The sequence below is a fragment of the Hibiscus syriacus genome, unplaced genomic scaffold (genome assembly GCF_006381635.1).
Source record: "Hibiscus syriacus cultivar Baekdansim isolate YM2019G1 unplaced genomic scaffold, ASM638163v2 tig00116970_pilon, whole genome shotgun sequence".
Taxonomy (NCBI): Eukaryota; Viridiplantae; Streptophyta; class Magnoliopsida; order Malvales; family Malvaceae; genus Hibiscus; species Hibiscus syriacus.
The window spans coordinates 1,235,181-1,257,731 of NW_024063494.1; the positions used below are offsets into that span (position 1 = coordinate 1,235,181).

The window sequence follows — 22,551 nt, forward strand, 5'->3', positions numbered from 1 at the left end:
ATTGGATTTAAAACATGTTAAAAATTGGGTATGATTCTTGATGTTCATAAAGAGGAGAGGATTTTGAGGTTTAAGATGAGATAAATGGATATAAATGAGTTTAAGAATGTATAGGTACGTTAAGAACATGAAAGGGGAGGAAACATGAAGTGTTGAAGCTGAAAAGAGTGAATTTCATGCTTAAAATGTGATTTTTGGGCAAAGAGTATTGGTACCCATTCAATAGGTATCGATACCCTCTTGAACGAAAAATTCCAGAATGGAATAAGGGTATCGATACCTTAGGGTGGGTATCGATACCCCCTTAAAGGAAAAAAATGGATTTTTGGTTCATTAAATTAGCTTAAGTTATTAACATCAAGTTATATGGTTTAGGCTTCTGATAATCGTCTCGAAAATTATGTTTATGTAGATATTGAGCCTAAACAAGTTCCGGAACAATCAAAGAATTAGGATCAAATCAAAGCAATGCAATGCTAAGGTGAGTGCAAATTTAATTGTACTTATATCGAACAAACATTGGCTTCCGATGAGCCAGTGATGGAGTTACCATGGTAAGAAGTGACTCCTAAAATGTTATTTGATTTGTGATTCTTATGTATGCATGAGTACATGAAAATGGGTATATGTTATTATATGAAATTATAATATAAGATATGTGACGAGATATGTGTAATACATGAAAAGGTGATATAAGTTGTGTAATAAACCAGGTGAATTAATATAAATAACTAGGAGAATAAATGGAAAGGTGAGATAAAATAATTAGTATTTACTTATAAGGTAATAAGATTATATGAATAGATAGTATTGATAGGGCATAAGACTACATGTCTATCTTTTAGAGTAATAAAGTGATATATGTGATGTATGAGAAACATATAAGAATAAGAGATGACATGATTTGTATGATGTATGAATTCATGAGTAAAGGCATGTGTGAATATGATTTGTATGCATTATAAGTCATGTGAACATAAGAGAATAGAGCATGAATTATATGATATGAGATACATGAGAAAATGTACATGTAATATGATAATTGACATGAACTACGTGAAAAGAAATTACATGATTACGGGTATATGTGAACGAAGCTATGAGCTTATATGAATATGTGATATGTTTATATGAATATGTAAAATGATAAATAATAATTCTCATGTTATATGTCATGAGGGCTAGAGGTATAGTTGGCATGCAAAGAGTCGAGGGTTCATAGGTCTTTCGGGATATACAGAGGTCATTCGGGACATACATAGGCCATTCAGGACAAATTTCATATGCCTCTCAATGGGACTTATACGAGCTGTGGTGACAGCATAAGTGCACAACCTCATGTACTCGAATACCTTAAGTTCTCAGTAATGTACATGGGCCCATAAAAGATATCAAAAGTGGTTGTATTATTATATGATGTTATGTGTGTTTCTTTGTGAAATGATATATGAGTTACATGATATACAGAAGTGAAAGGTATAAGATCATATGATAAATGAGTTAATGATAATGGTAGAGATCATGATAATGAGGTTGATGTTGATAATGATGGTATATATATATATGCATGTATGCCTTTTGTTATGTGAAATATTCTATGGTTTTATTCTATGTTTTATATGCCTCACTAAGTCAACGACTTAGCGTGTGATTGTTTCACGCGTAGGTTCCGAGAAGAGGAAGAATGATAAAAGTTAAGCAAGACAGGTCAGTTCTCCTTTCCAAAGATCAGATCAGAAAATTAAATAGTATGTATTTTGTAATACTGATTGTGGTTGGCATGTAAATAAAGAGTTGAATTCAATATGCTCTAATTGGTTTTGTAAAATCATATGATTGAGTTTTGTAATGTTTTAAACGTATTTAAGTAAATGGTAATTGTTTAGTGATGAAAGATTAACTTTTTATGAGTCTTATACATGTTGACCAAAATTACTGTAGTAAGGGTATCGATACACTATAGTAGGGTATCGATACCACTGTAGCATTCTGGAAAATTTTAGCATTCGGTACTGTTCACCACTATTCATGGTATTGTTCATTACTGTTCACAGTATTGTTCATACTGTATAGTACTATTCATAAAATGTTTTTCTTTAAATTTGAATAACGAACATAATTCAACGATATATTATCGTATTTTCTTAATACAAGTCCAAACGTTTTATTATTTTGTAAGAATATGGTTTCAAAAAGTCAATGTGATATATCATACTCGTATCCGGGTCGGTACGGGTTTTCGACCAAAATTTTGTGTTTTCTGTAATCGAGAAAAGGAAACAATTAATCATTTGTTGTGTCAATGTGAAGTGGTATGGAAAGTATAGCAAATATGGTGTAGGGTGTGGAAGGTAAATATAGTTTTTCCAATGAATGCTAGAGGATTGCTAGAGGTATGGTATAATCATATCATCAGGAAAAATATTAGACAGATTTGGCAATTGGTTTTTTTTTTGGAATAATATGGAAAATATGGATATGCAGAAACAAATCAAGGTTTAATGGTACTTCTCTTTCGGTGGACCAAATTTTCAATTTGTTTTGTTGCAGATAGGAGTGTGGACGAATAATTTATGGCCGATACTGATTCCTGTTGTTCAAGATTTCGTTCGCAGCCCAGAGTCCGTTATTCTTGGTGAACGTAGGTAGAAAACTAAGTTGATGCTTTGAGTTTTGTTGTATGTTTAATGCAAGATTTGTTGCAATGTTTTATTGGTAATGTTTTGTTGTATTTTAGTGTACAGTCTGTTTTCAGTACCAGGTTTTTGCTTTCATTTTCCATAGGCTAGTCACTTGAGGATAGGTGGCTTTCTGTATCAGTCCATCTATGGTTTTGTTTTAGGGAATATGATGGTTATGTAAGAATAATTATCCAATGGTGTATTTTTCTTCTTACTACCTCAAGGTACACTCTTTTTCCTCCATTTATGTTTAGTGAGGTTTTTTTAATGATGTTCTTGAGATGGTGTACTTTGTTAATGATTCAATACAAAGTACCTTCTTTCAAAATAAAAAAAAAAAGTTTGAGGGTTTCAAATACTATTAAGTAAAAAATTGTTGTTAGAAGTATTTGAATCCATGTAAACTAAGTTAAAATTTTAGACCTCGTGTTTTTCTATTTTCAAAATAATTTTAATGAAAATATTGGAAATATTTTTTTTATGTTTTTATATTTTCACTCATTTTTATTTTTCAGAAATCATATCATAATTTTACAATCAAACAGGATTTATTCAAAAAAAAAATTCTCTTAAAAAATGAAAATAACTTAAATTTGTTAGAACCAAACCAACATTTACATAATTTTGTGTAATTGTTTTTACATAATATAACTCTGACCAGGCAAAGTTAATCCGACTCCGAGCTATGACTGTTGGAGCCCAATTTGCAGCGCCGGTTAATTTCTACTCTGTATACAGACGGCTAAAAGCTATTTGTGAAAGGCGTACGCATCCATCTCAAAGTAAAGCTAAGGGTGACTGTTTTCTAATAGAAGTCATCATGAGCGTTTATTGAAATCAAAATCTAAATATAACTAATGCTAGATTAGATGATCAATTTAAAAAAGAAATGATTTGAGGCACATTCATGGCAGGCTTAAGGAGTGGGGATGACTAATCGTTCTATTACTTAATACAGTATATGGGTTGGCAAAGGGCTGGATCAAACTCGTAGTTCCTTGTAACTGTGCATTAAGCAACTGTTTGGTCATATAGTAACCTTTTCTCCACTAATTCTTTAAGCCATCCTTCCTGGGCTTCAAGAATACTTTAATAGCATGACAGGGAAGGGATGATCCCTGAATCGTTAAAACCGAATATAATACAAATTTCAGATCAAGAGATGTGAAAGGGTTGGGTCCTCCATGATTTAGCAAATCCCACCTGCGTATATCAAACAATATAAAAAATGACCAAAAATATCAATTTCATATATATAAAAACAGAAAAAGTAGTTGATGTTATCCTTTCCAGAGTCAATAAAACGTGCTTCGTATTCGGAACCCCCAATAATTTGTCAATCTGTCACTAATTGAAGTGGCAACTCCATGTTATATTGGTGTTTATACATTATAGGGTAAACTATGTTTTTTCAGCATTAAACTTTAAACATCATATACAACCCCAGTCTAAAAGCTTTTACAATCCGTGTTGCCTGCTGTTTTGACCCATTGGTTGCAGTTTCACGACGGCATTGAGGGGAGAAACCATTAGTTTTTGGCGAATGCCGAGACATCTGTGGCTATTTCTCTGGTTACGCGACACATCATTAGGCGTCCGGCACACTATTCAACGCGTCCCTCATTTTTTTTAACCCTACTTTTGGAATTGCCTTCTCAATCTCAACTCGCCCAGCTATTCATATAATAATGTTATAAGTTGGAGTGTTCAAATCTAATCCGATCTAAAAAAATAACTGAAAATTGATCTAAAAAATCGATAACCGAAAAAAACCAAAATCGATTTAGTGTGTTTGATTTTTTTTTACAAAACCAATTGGTTCGGTTCGATTTCAGTTTTGGAAATCCGGAATCGATCCAAACCGAATCGAACCGATATCTATTAAAATGAAATTTTCCATATTTTTGTCTATAGAATCTGAAAAATATAAAAATTATGAAACACTTTTAGGATTTCGTTGTAGCCTATTTGGTTAGGATTCTCAACGCTCACCCGAGAGACCTGGGATTAAGTCCCGGCAATGGATTTTTTTTTAATAAGTATTGATGATAGTATGCAGCAACATTGGAATCAGCCATGCTTGTATGGTTGTGGAGAGGGAAGCTTGATTGAATGATTCATTGAACACGCTAGCCGTTCTAAAAACCTCGTTACTTTTTCAATTTTCATCTAATTTACTACCTCTTCAAGACAGGGAAACTAAAGCCATTTATAAGCAGAGGCAGAGGAAAAGAAGAATTGGAGAGTTCACTGAATTGTATTAATCGACAAACTGGCCTATGTAAACATTTATTTCTAAACATTTTAATGGAAATATGATTCTCAAGTATTGTGTTTTTTCCTGCACATTGTTTTTTCATCAAGATTTTTTTTAAAAACATCCAAACCGATCAAAACCGAATCAAATCGCACTTAATTGTATCGGATCGGATCGGTGATTTTTTTTAGAAACATCCAAACCGCAAACATTTATACTTTCGGATCGGATGAATTTTTAATCAAAAACCGATCTAAACCGACCGCGAACACCCCTAGTTATAAGATGAATCATACCATATAATACAATTAGAAAATGTTCCCACTCTTCCAATTAATTGGGACCATTTTTTATTTGCTACTATTATTCTACTTGCTTTACAAAACCGCAATATTTTCTATAATTATTAATATATTAAAATCATATACTTTTAATCTCACAAACATAGTACAACATATATTTTTAATTGAAACTTTGAAATTAAAATTAATAAAATTGAACTAAAAAGTTAAAAAAAATCACCTAGTATTAAAGAATATTTTTTATGGGTAAACTACATATTTAGTGCTTAAACAATCAGTTTTAATCTATTTTAATGTTTAATTTTTTTTAAATTACCCCTAACATTTAATTTTTTTTAATTTTAATACCTGTTAAAATTTAATATTATTTTATTTAAAAAATTAAAAAAAATAGATATTAAAATAAATTAAAATTAATAATTTAAATACTAAACCTATTAAAATTTTAATAACGAAATATTAAAATAAAATAAAATAAAAATCAAACATTAAATATGATTGAAGAGAGAATTTAAATACTAAAATATACTAAAATTAATAATTTAAGTAATATACACTCAACCCTTGTTTATTTTATTTTGGATGAAAAATGGTAATCATCATTTAAACACTAATATAAATAAATAAGTGAGGAGGTAAGAAAAAAGATGCGAGTTTGTTGACTTTGTTGCATGCCCATGTGAACATGGATAGATATTAAAACAAAGCCGCTTTGCCCATACCATTTCTCTTTATTCCCGACGCTTCACAGTCTCTCTCTCTCTCTCTCTTCCATGACAAATTAAGCAACAAATACAAAAGAGATTCGGAAAGTTGTCCAAAGCCTCTTCCCTTTTCTCTGTAAGTTCTTTACTTCATCTTTCGCACTAATCTTCTTCTTCTTCTTCTGCTACTGCCTACTACTACTACTATTTTTAAAAAAAAAAACAAATCAATTACCGAATCGGGAGTTTTCTGGGTTCTGGAAATTGAGATCGGCCTTTAGGTTATCACATGTCTACCAGCGTACTACTCAAATGATTTTAGAGATTTGTCACATCCTCTTCATGATATTTATGATGTAGAATCTATCAGATTCTGTTCTTCTATTATTCCTATCGAATTATTGATTAACCGCATCAATCAACGCTTTTGAGTGATACCATTTCTATCCCATTTGGTTCTTCTGGTTATCCATATCCGTCCCAAAAACTTGTCCTTATCTTGCTTCCATTTTTTTTGTATTTTTGCGAGTAAATTAGTCTTAGAATGACGGAATGCATCGAAACACAGCTGGATGTCTTCTCTCAAAGTTGCACAAACAATTGAATTACTAATAGTCTTAATTTTCCTTTGAAATCAGAGTACAACTCAACTGACGCTAATAATGCGCGTGCTCTCTCCTTCTCATGCTATAGCTGGAGTCCATGCCCCATTTGATACTATGGAATGGAACAAATCAATTGAATCATTCATTTTATCAGCTATATACATGTGCAAATACTAAAACTCTACTGGTAGTGTAATAATGTTTAAGTATTGTAACCCTATACTTTTATTTACAAGTACTAATTTTGTTGTTATGTAGGTTGGATACTGATTTGCACTGTTTCTCTGAACCCAGGTTTTTTTTATACCCGATACTGATCGGTGATCAGCATACTCTAGCCAGCTTCCAAGATGGCAAATTCTTCAGTACGAAATTAATCTGTTCCTTTCCTAAACATACTTCTTTCGTTAGCTTACTTAACTATATCTACAGCTATCATGTCTAGGTTCCTTTATCTTTTACCCTTTGTATGATAGCAAGCTTTTATCATAGCATTTTCCACTTCTGAATTTCTTATTACAATATGTATGTAATATCCTCTACTTCTAGCCTAATAATCCAAGCTCAATTTCAACATACTTATTCATGTATGATTATAGTCAAGATAACAACATAAGCTATGTAGTGGGAATCATTAATACAAAATGTTCTTGCATTCTGATGCCACCAATTAATTCTTTATTCATAAAAAATATGCTAGTCTATTGCTAAAGCAGCACTTTTCCTATTCAGAGAGATTTTCTTAATTTGTTCAAATAACTTTTGAAAAATATCATTATCGATTGTGCAGTGAAGATGTTATATGTTTCTTAATTTTGTTTTTTCCCCTCCATTTTAGGGTCATTTAACTAAAAGTAATGAAGAGACTTGAATCCAGAAAGTCACATTCATGGTGGTGGGATAGCCCTCAGCCCAAGAATTCAAGGTGGCTAGCAAAAATGTTGAGGGTAAGTTCTAAGGAAGGTGCTGCTATAATCCAACCCCCCCCCCCCAAACAACACCCACACCAAATTCCTTTCCAGAATTCAGGCAACTAATCAATTTGAGTTGAAGCTAAGTAGTCATATACCATAGCGGTGGGTGTTCTGTTTCTTCTCCAGTACTGGCACTTGGTACCAGTGTGTTTTCTGTATACCATTTCAGGTTTATCGTTATTTTTTAAAGCATATATATATATCATATAGAATACAAATACCTCAATTACATACCTATAAATATATTATATTAAAATAGTCTAAAATTATTAAATAAGTTAATGCAAAAAATAAAAAGAGTTAAGATATAAAGAATTAGAAGTTGGTTTAAATATTAAAACCTTTTACCAACCGGTATCGACTGAATTTAACCAGAATGGTACTTGAATTACTTGGTATGGTTTAAGATCGGTACTGTTACAGCATTGACTTTTATGGTGGATGACCATAAGATTATAGCAAATACTTCCAAGTTCCACATGCCTTTTCTTGTGTCCTTGTCACAACTGAAATTCATAGGCGATTTAAATCTTAATTCTTTCCTGGTTCGCCGAGTGTCTTTTCATTCTTGTATGCATGTCAAAGGTAAATGTTGTAGGTGTTTTACATCTTCTTGAGCTGAACAGTTTTGTTACAATGTTTAGATGCTTAATCTATCTTTTGGGTGAAGCAAACACATGTTTAGGTTCTTAAAGAAGCAAAAAGTTACTAAATGAGAAAGCAGGGTAGCATACTATTAATCGTTTCCGCTGTTATCATGGTTCTGGTGCTTTCTCTTCTGCATCTTATAGAGAATTTTGTTCTGAAATCAATAAAATTCTGGAAATGTCAAACAGAAAATAACATTAAGATGTTGACTACAGAAATGGATCGTAGCGTCAAGCAGATGCTGAAGCTGATTGAAGATGATGGAGATTCATTTGCAAAAAAGGCTGAGATGTATTATCAGAGGAGGCCAGAACTTGTGTCTCACGTTGAGGAGTTCTACCGCTGCTCGCTCTTTGGCAGAGCGTTATGACCACTTGACAGGAGAATTGAGGAGGAATATTCCTCAAAGGGAGATAGTCACATGGAAATCCAAACTGAATACAGAGAAAAGAGAGGTTTCCAAGCTGCAGGATAGAATTGCAATGTTAAAGAATAGTTTATCAGACAGGGATCATGAGATCCGGGATTTGAAGATAGCTGTATCTGATGCTGAGCAGAAGATTTTCCCCGAAAGGCTCATATCAAAGCTGAAATATCAAAATTGTTGGAGGGACGAATTTGTTTGGAAGAACAGCTCAGGGATTGGGAAGCACGTGGCCGGTCCTTGGAGGAGGACATCAGAAAAGCTGTGAATGATAAAAGAGAATCAGAGGAGACGCTTCGTGGTGAAATTGAGCATTTAAGACTGGAGATTGCTGAGAGAAGCGATTGCATTAAAGTTTTGAATGAAAACCTTGAGACTTTAAAAGCTGAGAGGGATGTGCTTGAGAATAATATTGTATCACTCAGAGCAGAGATTAGTTCTAGGATAATCAGATTGTTGAAATGGACAAGCATCTCCAAGAATTAAATGTGGAACATGTGGAGCTAATTGCTAGCGCTGAAGGAGCAAATAAATTGGTGGAGGAACTGGAATCAAAAGCCAAGGAACTAGAGGATGTGATTGAGAGGCAAAGAATCAAGATACTGGAGGGAGCAGAAGAGAAAAGAGAAGTTATAAGGCAGCTTTGCTTCTCCCTTGAGCATTACCAGGATAGGTATATTGGCTTCGGCAAGCATTTATGGGCCAAAAGAGAGTAACAGTTTTGACAACATGAATATGCAATGCTACAGAGCACCATTTCGTTTTACTTAGTTCAATTATTTTGTTTTGAGTGAAGTATCTAGATTATCGCACATGTCCCTGAAGGTGCCTTTGTCATCTCCTGCGTGTTTAATGATAGTACAGTAAACAGAAGTTCCATTTTAGATGGAATATCACAGGTTGCTCACAATGCTAGCGCCAAGAAGATGCTCGGAATGTCGGATCCGGTTGCATTTAAAATATGGCAGTTCTGCATTGTAACTTTCCGCTTTGTAGACTCCTTGGTCAAATCAAGCGGCTCCTTGCTTACCATGCTCGCACGTACCCGTGGCTTCATTGAGGAATAAGTCATTCCCTTTTGTGTGATTTAAGCTTTGGTAGTCCTTGCTCTCACTTCTGTCCTGTTTGCCCGTAACTGAATCAAAATAATTAGTTGATAATATATAGACATAATGTAGTACTGCATCCGCCCTATCTTCGCATATAATAATCACATACATTGTAGTTCTCCCACCCTCCACAAGGTTCAGCTTAATCGTCCGTTTATTTCTACAGTACGTAATCAGGTAATAATCTATACGAGTAATATGTATATCATCATTCCATCGGTTTGGGTTCAACACAGTTCTTGTTGTCTCCTATTTAACCAAACGTTCAACTATTTTTTTGGTCACTCAATTTTACCCATATTTTTGTTTTGATCACTCACTTTAAAAATGCTCAGTTTCATCACTAAACTTTAAATTTCATTTGTTTGGCGACAATCGGATTAAGATTCAACTGGTATTTAAGGTTTTTATGATTTGATTAATAAGTGCTTATAACGAAATAATTATTTCATTATGTTTTTAAAGAAATCAGTCACTTTCATTGAATTAGAGAAATTATATACTGTTGTAGGATAAATAACTTGTTACCAAGCCAATCAGTTGACATAAATCCCGAGTTTCATCATTATACAACTCTTATTTCCTTTAAAAAGATTATATATTATTATGTTCTTTTCTATAAACCCAAAGGAGTGGAATGGGTCTTTGTACCCATATATGCGTGTATTTATATCCATGGTTTATAGATTTAGGAGTGAATATTACGATCACCATATTCTGAGTTTGGAATACCGTAAATTCTCTGAAGAGATGTCCTCGACTGCAAGGAGGAGGCTTCAACTAGCATCTATCCTGAAGTTAAAGCGTTGGCCCCTCCTGTCTCATCAGTTACATCATGTGATATACTTTTTGGTACAAGTGTGGGTCGTTCGATCCTATAATCTCATCTTGTGGACCCTCCACCTGGCACATTTAGGCTACAACTGCTTTGGATTTTGCCAACATCACGATTTCTACATGTAAAAATAAACAAAGAAAACACAGTACTACACGAGACAGACACACGAGCTTGAAGTTGGCCAACCGGTACTCCTTTTTTATTTTATTTAAAAAGGGTTATGTTGGAGTGTCATTGTCTCAAAGCAATTTTTATTTGCTTACTCAATCCTCTTTAGTTCAGCCTTAGCTATTGGAATTAGCTCAGACTCGTACCTCTCTCTCAACCAACTCCACCTTTCCTAATTTCTTTTTCAATTTTTGGTGCAGAGACTTCATTTTCTGACTATGAAAAGATTTTTATCTTCAAAAAGGTTAGTGGTGACAATGTGGTTAGAGATAGACGGTGAATAATGTGGTTAAAGGGGAGATAGAGTGGAGCTTAGACCTGGTGGTATGCTCGTTCAGAAGAGGAACATGGGGGCTGCTTCCTCTGCTCCTATGATCAAGATCAAGTTTCCTATGGTTCTTACCACCATGATATAGCTCTGCCTGCTCAATCCACTTTTGGTAACCATTTCTCTATATTTTCTGTCTCATGCCTGTCTTCCTTGAAATTCTGCCCAAGGTTAGCATAGTGGTTTTTGTTTTGAAAAGAGTAGTTTGCATGGTACTTTTTATTCTTTTAGCAACTTTTGATTTTCGTATTCAGTATTTGATTAAAATGGTATGTTAACTTGAGGAAATTTTGATTGTTTATTTTTGTTTCCGTACATAGCTTGTTGGCCTTGACATTTGCACAAAGTTACTGCTTCGCCATCATGTTCGTGTTATACAACAGGGTACTAGATTATGGGTTCATGAGGGTGTTTGGTTGTCGTTGCTTCCTTTATTTACGACCCTATCAGAATCACAAATTAAGCTATAGATATCAGCCATGCACTTTTCTTGGATAATCCTCAACACAAGAATATCAATGCATGGCGCCAGATGGAAGAGTTTATATTTCCAGGCATGTTGTTTTTATGAAACTTGTTTTTCTTTCGCAGGTGAATGCAAGTGAGACACACTTGTTCGAGACATTGAACAAGGATCTGATAAAGTTCTTCTTCAGTTTCTTGTTGTTGATGTGCAGGAGAAGTATGCATGGAGTCGACCACAATGCACAAAAATCAAGACGAGTTGGCGGTTGGTCCATATGATACTAAATGTAACTGTTTCTCCATAAAATAGTATGGGAGATTGTGCCACTCCCTTGTCTCCTATGCCCAGTAAGCAACAGAATCCTATATCTAGTTAGAAACAAAACCCTATGCCTAGTTTTAGCCACAATTCAGGTAACGAAGTGTTGACTCTCAATCAGTGGATTATGGTTCAAAAATTAGAGGACAAAATGAGATGGCTGTTGAGGATAGTCATGTGACTGAAGCAGTTTAAAGTCTTGCGGCTCAGAGTTCAAGAGGTGATAGACCCACTGACTACAGTTCCCATGACTGGATTTCCTATGCTTAATAGGATCAAACATGGGATTTTCAAACCAAATTATATTTGTTGATTCATAAAGATGTTGAGAAGGAACCAGATACAGTAACGAGGCACTTCAATCTCCTCATTACAAAGTCGTTCATGTTGAGTATGAAATCTTGGAAAGAAATAATACTTAGACATTAGTTCCCTTGCCCAAAGGACGATTAGCTGTAGGTTGTAAGTGGTTGTTCAGAGTTAAAAGAAATGCTAATGGAACTATTGAGAGATACAACAACCCCAAGTGTTCGAGAAACAGGTATTGGATGATTATATGCTTGTTTGTAAGCTGCAAAAGTCTTTGTATGGGCTTCGAAGAGCACCACGAAATTGATTTTAAGGTTAAGAAGCTATGTTCTTGACATAGGTTTTAAGAGCTCACCAGTAGACAACTCTTTTTTTGTCAAGAACAAAGGTGGAAAGATGACATATATCTTAGTACATGTAGATAATATTATCGTCACTGGATATTAGAGTAACTACTTGTTACACGTGTGTAACATCCTCTATATCGGGTTAGTGATCAAATTGTGAAATTATAAAATTCAGTGACCAAAGTAGATAAATTGAATAGTTGAAAGATTTAATGGGAATGTTTTGTGTAGGATCAATTAACAAAGAAGGAGGAACTAAAGGGGTAAAGGAGTCTTTTAATAGGGGAAATAATTAAATATTAGATGAGGATATTTAAATCCACGTGGAAGGCAAATGAAGAGAACAAAAGTTTCCAGATTTCTCTTCTTCTTCACTTCTTCTTCTCCATCGAGAGACCAAGCTAAAGGTGAGTTTTATTGTTGATTAAATTCTTGATGAATTTAACGTTTCTTATTGATCCTTAGTTGATAACTAAGCTTAAGGAAAGCTTAGATTATCTTAAAACCATAAGATGCGGAGAATATGAAGAATCAAAGAAAGGAAGTAGAAAAGTGAAATCTTGGATTAGAGTTCCTAATAAGAATTAGAAGTGGAATTTGACTTGTCATAAAGTTATCTAAGAAGTATGAGGTGTTAGAATTCAAATTAGAACATGTTGGAATTTGGGTTAGATTCTTAAATTCTACATGGAGAATTGGATTTTTAAGTTTCAAAAGTATGGAATGGATAATAATTAGTTTAAGTAAGAGTATAAAAGTTAAGGATATATAAAGAGGGGAAATATAAAGTGTTAAGTAGACTAAGAAGAGATTTTCGTGCTAAAATGACAATTCTGAGCAATGTGCATCGATGCACATTCATTGTGCACCGATGCATCGATGATAAATCCCAGAAATTGTTTAAGGTGCATCGATGCACATGCAGTGCATCGATGCATTAATTTAAAAAGAAAACATCGAATAGGATTTATGCATCGATGCATAAGGAGTGCATCGATGCATAAAGAGTGCATCGATGCATAAAGAGTGCATCGATGCATCCCCATTAAATACAAACATCGAATAGGATTTATGCATCGATGCATAGTGTAGTGCATCGATGCATACCTCCATTAAAAGATGAAAATGGCTTTTCTTTTAGCCTAAGAAATGATAGTTTAGAATATATTAATTAGTATACTGATAAGTATCAATGAATTACTATGTAGATATCGAGCCTAAACGAGTTCCGGAACCATCAACAAGTAGGATCAATCGAGGGAAAGACAAAGAAATCTAGGTGAGTGCATATGCATAGCATGAATATGTATTTTATTCAGTTCTAGACTTGTGATAAGTATAGATTCAATATTTTGATACATGATAGTATTTCATATTATGATATATGACATGAATCCATACCATATGCATTATGGGACATGAATATGCAAGAAAAGTTATATGAGTTATGTGATAAAGGTATGAAAATAATATGTCTATTTGATACAAATAAGATAAATTGTGAAAGCCCATGTTATGTAAATGAGAACTATAGGTATAGTTGGCATGCCAAGGGTAGAGGGTCTATGTGGTCCTTCGGGACATATATGTATTCTTTGGAACATGTGTGAGGTCTGGTGAGACACATACTTGATCCTTGGCATATGCATATGATTCTTAAGGAATGATATGTTGTCCTTCGGGACATATGTATTCTTTGGAACATATGTGAGGTCTGGTGAGACACATACTTGATCCTTGGCATATGTATATGATTCTTAAGGAATGATATGTGGTCTTTATGGACATTATTATATGGCACTACGGTGCAATTCTACGCGGCACTCCAGTGCAATTCTACTGGCACTTAGGTGCAATTATATGAGCTGTGGTGAAGCATAGTGCACAACCTCACAATACTCACATACCTTAGGTTCTCTGTATGGTACCATGGGCTAATGAACTTACTAAGGCGAACTTATGAATGTGAATTTGATAAGTATATGTGTAAGAAACATGGTTCTGGTTATTGCATTTTACATACATCTTATCATTGCAACCCATCTTATTTTGGCAATTACTTTATATTTATCGATTATTATTATATTACCTCACTAAGTCGATGACTTAGCGTGTGAGTGTTTAACACGTAGGATTCGATAAAGTAGACGATCGAGGTTAAGCAGCTGGACAACATTACTCCTGCAACTATCAGATCAGAAGCAACTTAATCAGTAGGTCATTTTGTTATGAAAATTGATGTTGACATGTAACTAAAGAGTTAAGTTGTGTATGCTCTGAATATTTTGGTAAACTTATATTACCATATGTATATTATTGTATTTTTCGTAATATAAGTTCAAATATTTTGCTATTATTTGTAATGAGTTATGTTTTAAAAGTCAATGTAATATCTCTGACTCGTATTCGGGTTGGATACGGGTTGGGGTTGTTACATTTAATGGTATCAGAGTTATGGTTTAGCCGATTCTAGGCATAAACCAGAGTCTATAGAGTCTTTAAATAGAATACATGCCAACAAATAGTGAGAACTTCTGATCTGGTATAATATGAGTATGTTGTTTTGCTAATAGAACAATGTGTTTATTCTTATTAGATGTCCGAATATAATAGCTCCCGAAGTGAAGCGGGAGAAGATAGGCCTGCTGAAAGCAGTAATTCACCTGCCCTGGCCAAGCAAGGTGAAGAATAGGCATCTCAAGGAGTGCCTGTACAAGATCAAGATATGTTCTTCAGAACGTTAGACGCTATTCTAACGCGTCTTCAACCTCCTGCTCCACCAACTCAAAGGATGAATGTAGCAAAAGAGTTGAGAGGTTTAGGAGCTCCCGAATTTAAGGGAGAAACTGAAGAAGGCCCGGTTGCGACAGATCTTTGGTTAAATGATTTAAAAATCATGTTGGATGGTCTCCACTGTTCTGAAGTGGAGAAGTTAGATGGAGCTGTCTCGTTGTTGAGGGGTCAGGCGAGAATATGGTGGACGAACGTCACCCTGAGGATGTCCAGTGACCAATTGACTTGGTCTTTATTCTTAGATGAATTTAAAAACAAGTACATTGGAGATCAATTTATTCCACAGATGAAGCAGGAGTTTTTGAATTTGAAACAGATGAACTGCTCTGTATATGAGTATGAATAAGAGTTCAACAAGTTGAGTAGGTTTGCATCCGAGCTTGTGCCTACTGAAAAAGAGGCTTGTGAATGGTTTGTGAAGGGTTTGCGCCCTAGATTGAAAGAGATGCTGATAGTATTGAATTTGTCCTCGTTCCAAGAGGTGATCAATCGTGCCAAGGCTCTTGAAAGAGCTCAGAATGAGAGATTTGAGGATTTTAGAGTTCAGACATCAAAGAGAACGGGTGCTTCTTCTAGCTCAGCACCATCAAAAAGGGGAAGAGACTCAGGATTTCGATCATAAGCTAGATCAGAATCAGTTGCATCGTCTGCTAGGGGAGCAAGTCAGGCAAATCCTAGACAGACGCAGTCAGTGGGATCTGGTGTTGAGAGATCTACTCCGAGTCAAGCGAGACAGTGTCAGTACTGTGGGAAAAACCATTATGAGGCTTGTCGGATGGCTGCTGGGACTTGTTTTCGATGCGGAGATGCCGGACATTTTATCCGGGATTGTCCATTGATGGTTGGTGAGCCTGAACCATCTGAAAGAGTTGGTTCTTCCTCACAAAGAGGAAGAGGCAGAAGGAACCCGTCTGAATTCTTGCTCAACCTGAAGTTCGGTCAACTGCACGGTGTACCATCTAAAGACAAGTGAAGACCGTGATGACCCTGATATTATAGCAGGTACTTTTCAGCTGTACGATAAATTAGTATTGGTACTGATTGATCCGGGTTCTAATTATTCTTATATTACAAGTAAGTTAGTAAATGAATTGAGGATTCCCTTAGAAGCTACGAGTAATGAGATTATAGTAACAACTCCTTTAGGCCATAGTGCTCGGGTGAATAAAGTCTGTAAGGGGTGTCCCATAAAGGTTCAGGGAATTGAATTCCCTGCTAATCTGATGGAATTACCCTTTGACGAGTTTGAAGTGATTCTGGGAATGGATTGGTTGTTCTGTTACTATGGAGATATTAATTGCAGATTGAAAAAGGTAACCCTGAAAAGTCCATGAGGAACATAGATAAGTGTGAGCAGTGAAAAGTTTAATCCCTTAGCAAATGTAATGTCAGTAATGTCAGCTAAGAAGCTATGCTACAAGGATGTCAAGGATTTCTTGCAAATGTGATAGATTTAAGAGTGATAGAGAAAGGGCTAGATGAGATTCCAATAGTTCAAGAATTCCCTGAAGTTTTCCTGGCTGAGTTTCCAGGATTACCTCCAGATAGAGAGGTAGAATTTCAAATTGAAGTAATGCCAGGAACCGCTCCAATTGCAATAGCACCTTATCGGACGGCTCCGAAAGAATTGCAAGAGTTAAAGAATCAATTGCAAGAGTTGTTAGGAAAGGAATTTATTCGACCAAGTGTATCACCTTGGGGAGCTCCGGTGTTATTTGTTAAGAAGAATGATGGATCAATGCGTCTCTGTATTGATTATCGACAGCTTAATAAGGTGACCATCAAGAACAAGTATCCCCTTCCGCGCATTGATGACTTGTTTGATCAAATAAAAGGAGCTTCGGTATTTTCGAAGATCGATATATGTTCGGGTTATCATCAATTGAAGATTCAGGAGAAATATATTCCGAAGATGGCTTTCAGAACGAGATATGGTCATTATGAATTCATCGTAATGCCATTCGGAGTAACGAATGCACCAGCTGCTTTCATGGATCTCATGAACAGGATTTTTTAGCCCTATTTGGACCAGTTTGTTGTTGTCTTTATTGATGACATACTGGTTTACTCAAATTTCATTGAAGAGCACAGCGCACATCTGAGGCTAGTTTTGCAAATTCTCAGGGATAAAAATCTCTATGCGAAATTGTCCAAAATGTGAATTCTGACTAAACGAAGTAATTTTCTTGGGGCATGTGATCTCGGCAGTTGGGATTAGAGTGGACCCTCAGAAGGTTAAAGCTATAATGGACTGGGAAGTTCCAAAGAATGTATCTGAAGTTCGGAGTTTCCTTGGACTTGCCGGTTATTATCGAAGATTCGTTAAGAATTTTTCGATGATAGTGTTGCCTTTAACAAAGATGATGAGAAAGAATGTACCGTTTGTTTGGACTTCTGAATGTCAAGAAAGTTTTGAAGCTTTAAAGAGAATTCTGACAGAAACTCCGACATTGGTTCAACCGGAATCTGGCAAGAATTTTGTAGTATACAGTGACGCATCCCATAACGGGTTGGGGTGTGTATTAATGCAAGAAGGGAAGGTGGTAGCGTATGCATCGAGGCAGTTGAAACCACATGAAAAGAATTACCCCACCCATGATTTAGAAATGGCTGCTGTGGTGTTCGCTATCAAGATTTGGCGTCATTATCTGTATGGAGAAAAATGTTACTTGTATACAGACCATAAAAGTTTGAAGTACCTGATGACTCAAAAAGAGTTGAATTTGAGGCAACGTAGATGAGTAGAGTTCTTAAAAGATTATGATGTGATAGAAAGGCTAACGTGGTAGCAGATGCTTTGAGTATAAAGACGTTTGCAGCTTTACGAGCTATGGACGCAAGATTATCTTTAACGGGAGACAGTGGTCTTTGTACAGAGTTAACACTTAAACCAGTATGGTTAGAACGAATAGGAGAATTGCAAAGTAAATATGAAATGTGTTTGAAAAGAATTGAGCAAGTAAGGAACAAAGAGATTAAAGACTTTGAGGTTAAGTCAGATGGAAATCTATATTGTAAAGGAAGAATTGTAATACCCGACAATGACGACTTGAATAAAGAAATATTAACAAAGGCTCATTGCAGTCTGTTAACGATGCACCCGGGTGGAACCAAGATGTATATGGATTTGAAGGATCGATTTTGGTGGCCAGGAATGAAACGAAACATCACCGAATTTGTGTCTAAGTGTTTGACATGTCAACAAGTCAAAGCTGAGCATCAAGTTCCGTCAGGATTATTACAACCGCTTGTCATTCCTCAATGGAAATGGGAAAATGTTACGATGGATTTTGTTTCGGGGTTACCCTTGACTCCGAACAAAAGAGAATCAATCTGGGTAATTATTGATCGATTAACTAAGTCAGCGCATTTTCTCCCGGTTAGAACATATTTCTATATGGAAAAATATGCAGAGCTGTATATTAGAGAAGTTATTAGATTGCATGGAGTGCCTGTTTTCATAGTCTCTGATCGAGACCCTCGATTCACTTCTAGATTCTGGAAATCTTTGCATGGAGCGTTGGGGACTCGTTTAAAATTTAGTACGGCTTTTCATCCTCAGACTGACGGGCAATCAGAGAAAACTATTCAGATATTGGAAGATATGTTGAGAGCATGCGTAATGGAATTCAAAGGATCATGGGAAAAGTATTTGCCGCTGGCAGAGTTCGCTTACAACAATAGTTATAAGTCTAGTATAAAGATGGCCCCATATGAGACATTATATGGGAGGAAATGTCGTACTCCATTAAATTGGTATGAACTCAAAGATCGAAGTGTTCTTGGTCCGGATTTAATTCAAGTTGTAGAACAAAAAGTTCGAGAAATTCAGCATAACCTCAAAGTGGCCTATGATCGGCAAAAGTCCTATTCTGATCTTAAAAGAAAAGAGATTGAGTTCGAGGTTGGATATAAAGTTTTCCTTAAAGTATCTCCATGTAAGAAAATATTACGTTTTGGTCGGAAAGGAAAGTTAAGTCCTAGATTCATTGGGCCATATGAAGTTGTTAAGAGAATAGGACCCGTGGCATATCAGTTATCCTTGCCAGCGGAAATGGAGAAGATCCATAACGTCTTCCATGTGTCCATGTTACGAAGATATAGGTCCGATCCCTCTCACATCATTGCACCAGAACAAGTAGAAGTCCAATCGGATCTAACATATGAAGAAGAACCAGTGAGAATATTGGCTTTTGAAGTAAAACAGTTAAGAAGTAAGACAGTTCCGTTGGTCAAGGTTCTTTGGTGAAATCACAAAGTAGAAGCTACGTGGGAACGTGAAGAAGATATGCGACTTCAATATCCCCATCTGTTCGTATAATGAAAATTCGAGGACGGATTTTTTTAAGGGAGGGAGATTTGTAACATCCTCCATACCGGGTTAGTGATCAAATTGTGAAATTATAAAATTCAATGACCAAAGTAGATAAATTGAATAGTTGAAAGATTTAATGGGAATGTTTTGTGTAGGATCAATTAACAAAGAAGGAGGAACTAAAGGGATAAATGAGTCTTTTAATAGGGGAAATAATTAATTATTAGATGAGGATATTTAAATCCACGTGGAAGGCAAATAAAGAGAACAAAAGTTTCCAGATTTCTCTTCTTATTCACTTCTTCTTCTCCATCGAGAGACCAAGCTAAAGGTGAGTTTTATTGTTGATTAAATTCTTGATGAATTTAAGGTTTCTTTTTTATCCTTAGTTGATAACTAAGCTTAAGGAAAGCTTAGATTATCTTAAAACCATAAGATGAGGAGAATATGAAGAATCAAAGAAAGGAAGTAGAAAAGTGAAATCTTGGATTAGAGTTCCTAATAAGAATTAGAAGTGGAATTTGACTTGTCATAAAGCTAACTAAGAAGTATGAGGTGTTAGAATTCAAATTAGAACATGTTGGAATTTGGGTTAGATTCTTAAATTCTACATGGATAATTGGAATTTTAAGTTTCAAAAGTATGGAATGGATAATAATTAGTTTAAGTAAGAGTATGCAAGTTAAGGATATATAAAGAGGGGAAATATAAAGTGTTAAGTAGACTAAGAAGAGCTTTTCGTGCTAAAATGACAATTCTGAGCAATGTGCATCGATGCACATATGATAAATCCCAGAAATTGTTTAAGGTGCATCGATGCACATGCAGTGCATAGATGTATTAATTTAAAAAGAAAACATCGAATAGGATTTATGCATCGATGCATAAGGAGTGCATCGATGCATCCCCATTAAATACAAACATCGAATAGGATTTATGCATCTATGCATGGTGTAGTGCATCGATGCATACCTCCATTAAAAGATGAAAATGACTTTTCTTTTAGCCTAAGAAATGATAGTTTAGAATATATTAATTAGTATACTGATAAGTATCAATGAATTACTATGTAGATATCGAGCCTAAACGAGTTCCAGAACCATCAACAAGTAGGATCAATCGAGGGAAAGACAAAGAAATTTAGGTGAGTGCATATGCATAGCATTAATATGTATTTTATTCAGTTCTAGACTTGTGATAAGTCTAGATTCAATATTTTAATACATGATAGTATTTCATATTATGATATTTGACATGAATCTATACCATATGCATTATGGGACATGAATATGCAAGAAAAGGTTATATAAGTTATGTGATAAAGGTATGAAAATAATATGTCTACATGATACAAATAAGATAAATTGTGAAAGCCCATGTTATGTAAATGAGAACTATAGGTATAGTTGGCATGCCAAGGGTAGAGGGTCTATGTGGTCATTCGGGACATATATGTATTCTTTGGAACATGTGTGAGGTCTGGTGAGACACATACTTGATCCTTGGCATATGCATATGATTCTTAAGGAATGATATGTGGTCCTTCGGGACATATATGTATTCTTTGGAACATGTGTGAGGTCTGGTGAGACACATACTTGATCCTTGGCATATGTATATGATTCTTAAGGAATGTGTTGAGTTAATCGATTGACGGAATCGGCCAAGAGGGGGTGAATTGGCAATTAAAATTTTTGTGGAAGCTTTTGCAGAAAATTGAAAGTAATTGCACAGCGATTTACAGTGGTTCGACTTTCTCAAATAAAGTCTACGTCCACTACCTTAGCTATCCACACTAAGGATTTTCCAACAAATTCACTAATTTGTTCTTTCTTTTGATGCCAAAGAGATAACCTTACAATTCCATCAAGAGTATACCCCAACTCTTGAGAACACTCTTTTTCCCAAAGAGAAGATTACAAATTTGCAAACTTACAAGAAAACCTCACAAGGTAAGATGTTTGCACAATTCTAGAACAAGAAAAGAACACTCAAAGAAAATTACAAATGAGCACAATAAGTGTTCTTTGAAAGCAAAATGAATATTGAATGAAAATTGGCTTGAATTGCACAAACTTTGTGTTTGATGCTTTCTCTCTTGTTTCTCTATGATTTCTTGTTGCTTGATGTTTCTTGTTATTGATCAATGGCTTCTAAGCTTGCTTAAATACACCTTGGATCTTCTGAACGTTGGGGATGATTAGAGAAGATATTATAGCCGTTTTAGTGTGAAAACATTTAATAAAACAACTTGGAGCGTGGGGGGAATCGGTTCCCCTTGAAGGGAATCGGTTCCTAAGTGTAAAATTCAAATATTTCGACCGTTGTACAAGGGGGGAATCGTACCCCCTTGGGGGGGATCGGTTCCCTCCGAGCATACTGGAATTCTCGGAGCAAAACTGTTTAGGGGGGAATCGGTTCCTCCTATGGGGGAATCGGTTCCCTCCGAGCATTCTGGAAATCTCGGGCCAAAACCATTTAGGGGGAATCGGTTCCTCCTATGGGGGGGAATCGGTTCCCTCTGAGCAATCTGTAATTTTTGGCTTTGAATTGGTTCGAAATACTTTGTAAGATTATTTTGAATTGTTTTATGATTAAAACTTAATTTTACACTTAAGTAAGGATTAAAAATGATTTTTGAAATATTTGGAGTAATGTTTGATATTCGAATAGTTATATCTAATATACTTAGAAAATCTTAAAATCCATTTAACTTAATTGTTATATCGAATATCAAAATGTTTCAACAATCTCCCCCTTTTTGATATAACAAAATTTTAGTAATTTTAAGATTTTTGAAATCAAGTTTTGAAATTACTCCCCCTTACTTTAACACTTCTTCAATTTATTATGTAAAACATTTAACACCTATTCTTCTCCCCCTTTTTGTTAAATCAAAAAGACATTGTAAAACAAGGTTTTGAAATCATTTAGCCAATTGATTTATTAATTATAAGCTTAAGCT

General features: G+C 35.1%; 1 pseudogene; it reads left to right on the top strand.

The window, feature by feature from the left end:
* Positions 1–8,530: 8,530 nt before the first annotated feature.
* On the top strand, positions 8,531–9,496 carry LOC120191608 (annotated as a pseudogene).
* The last annotated feature ends 13,055 nt before the right edge of the window (positions 9,497–22,551 follow it).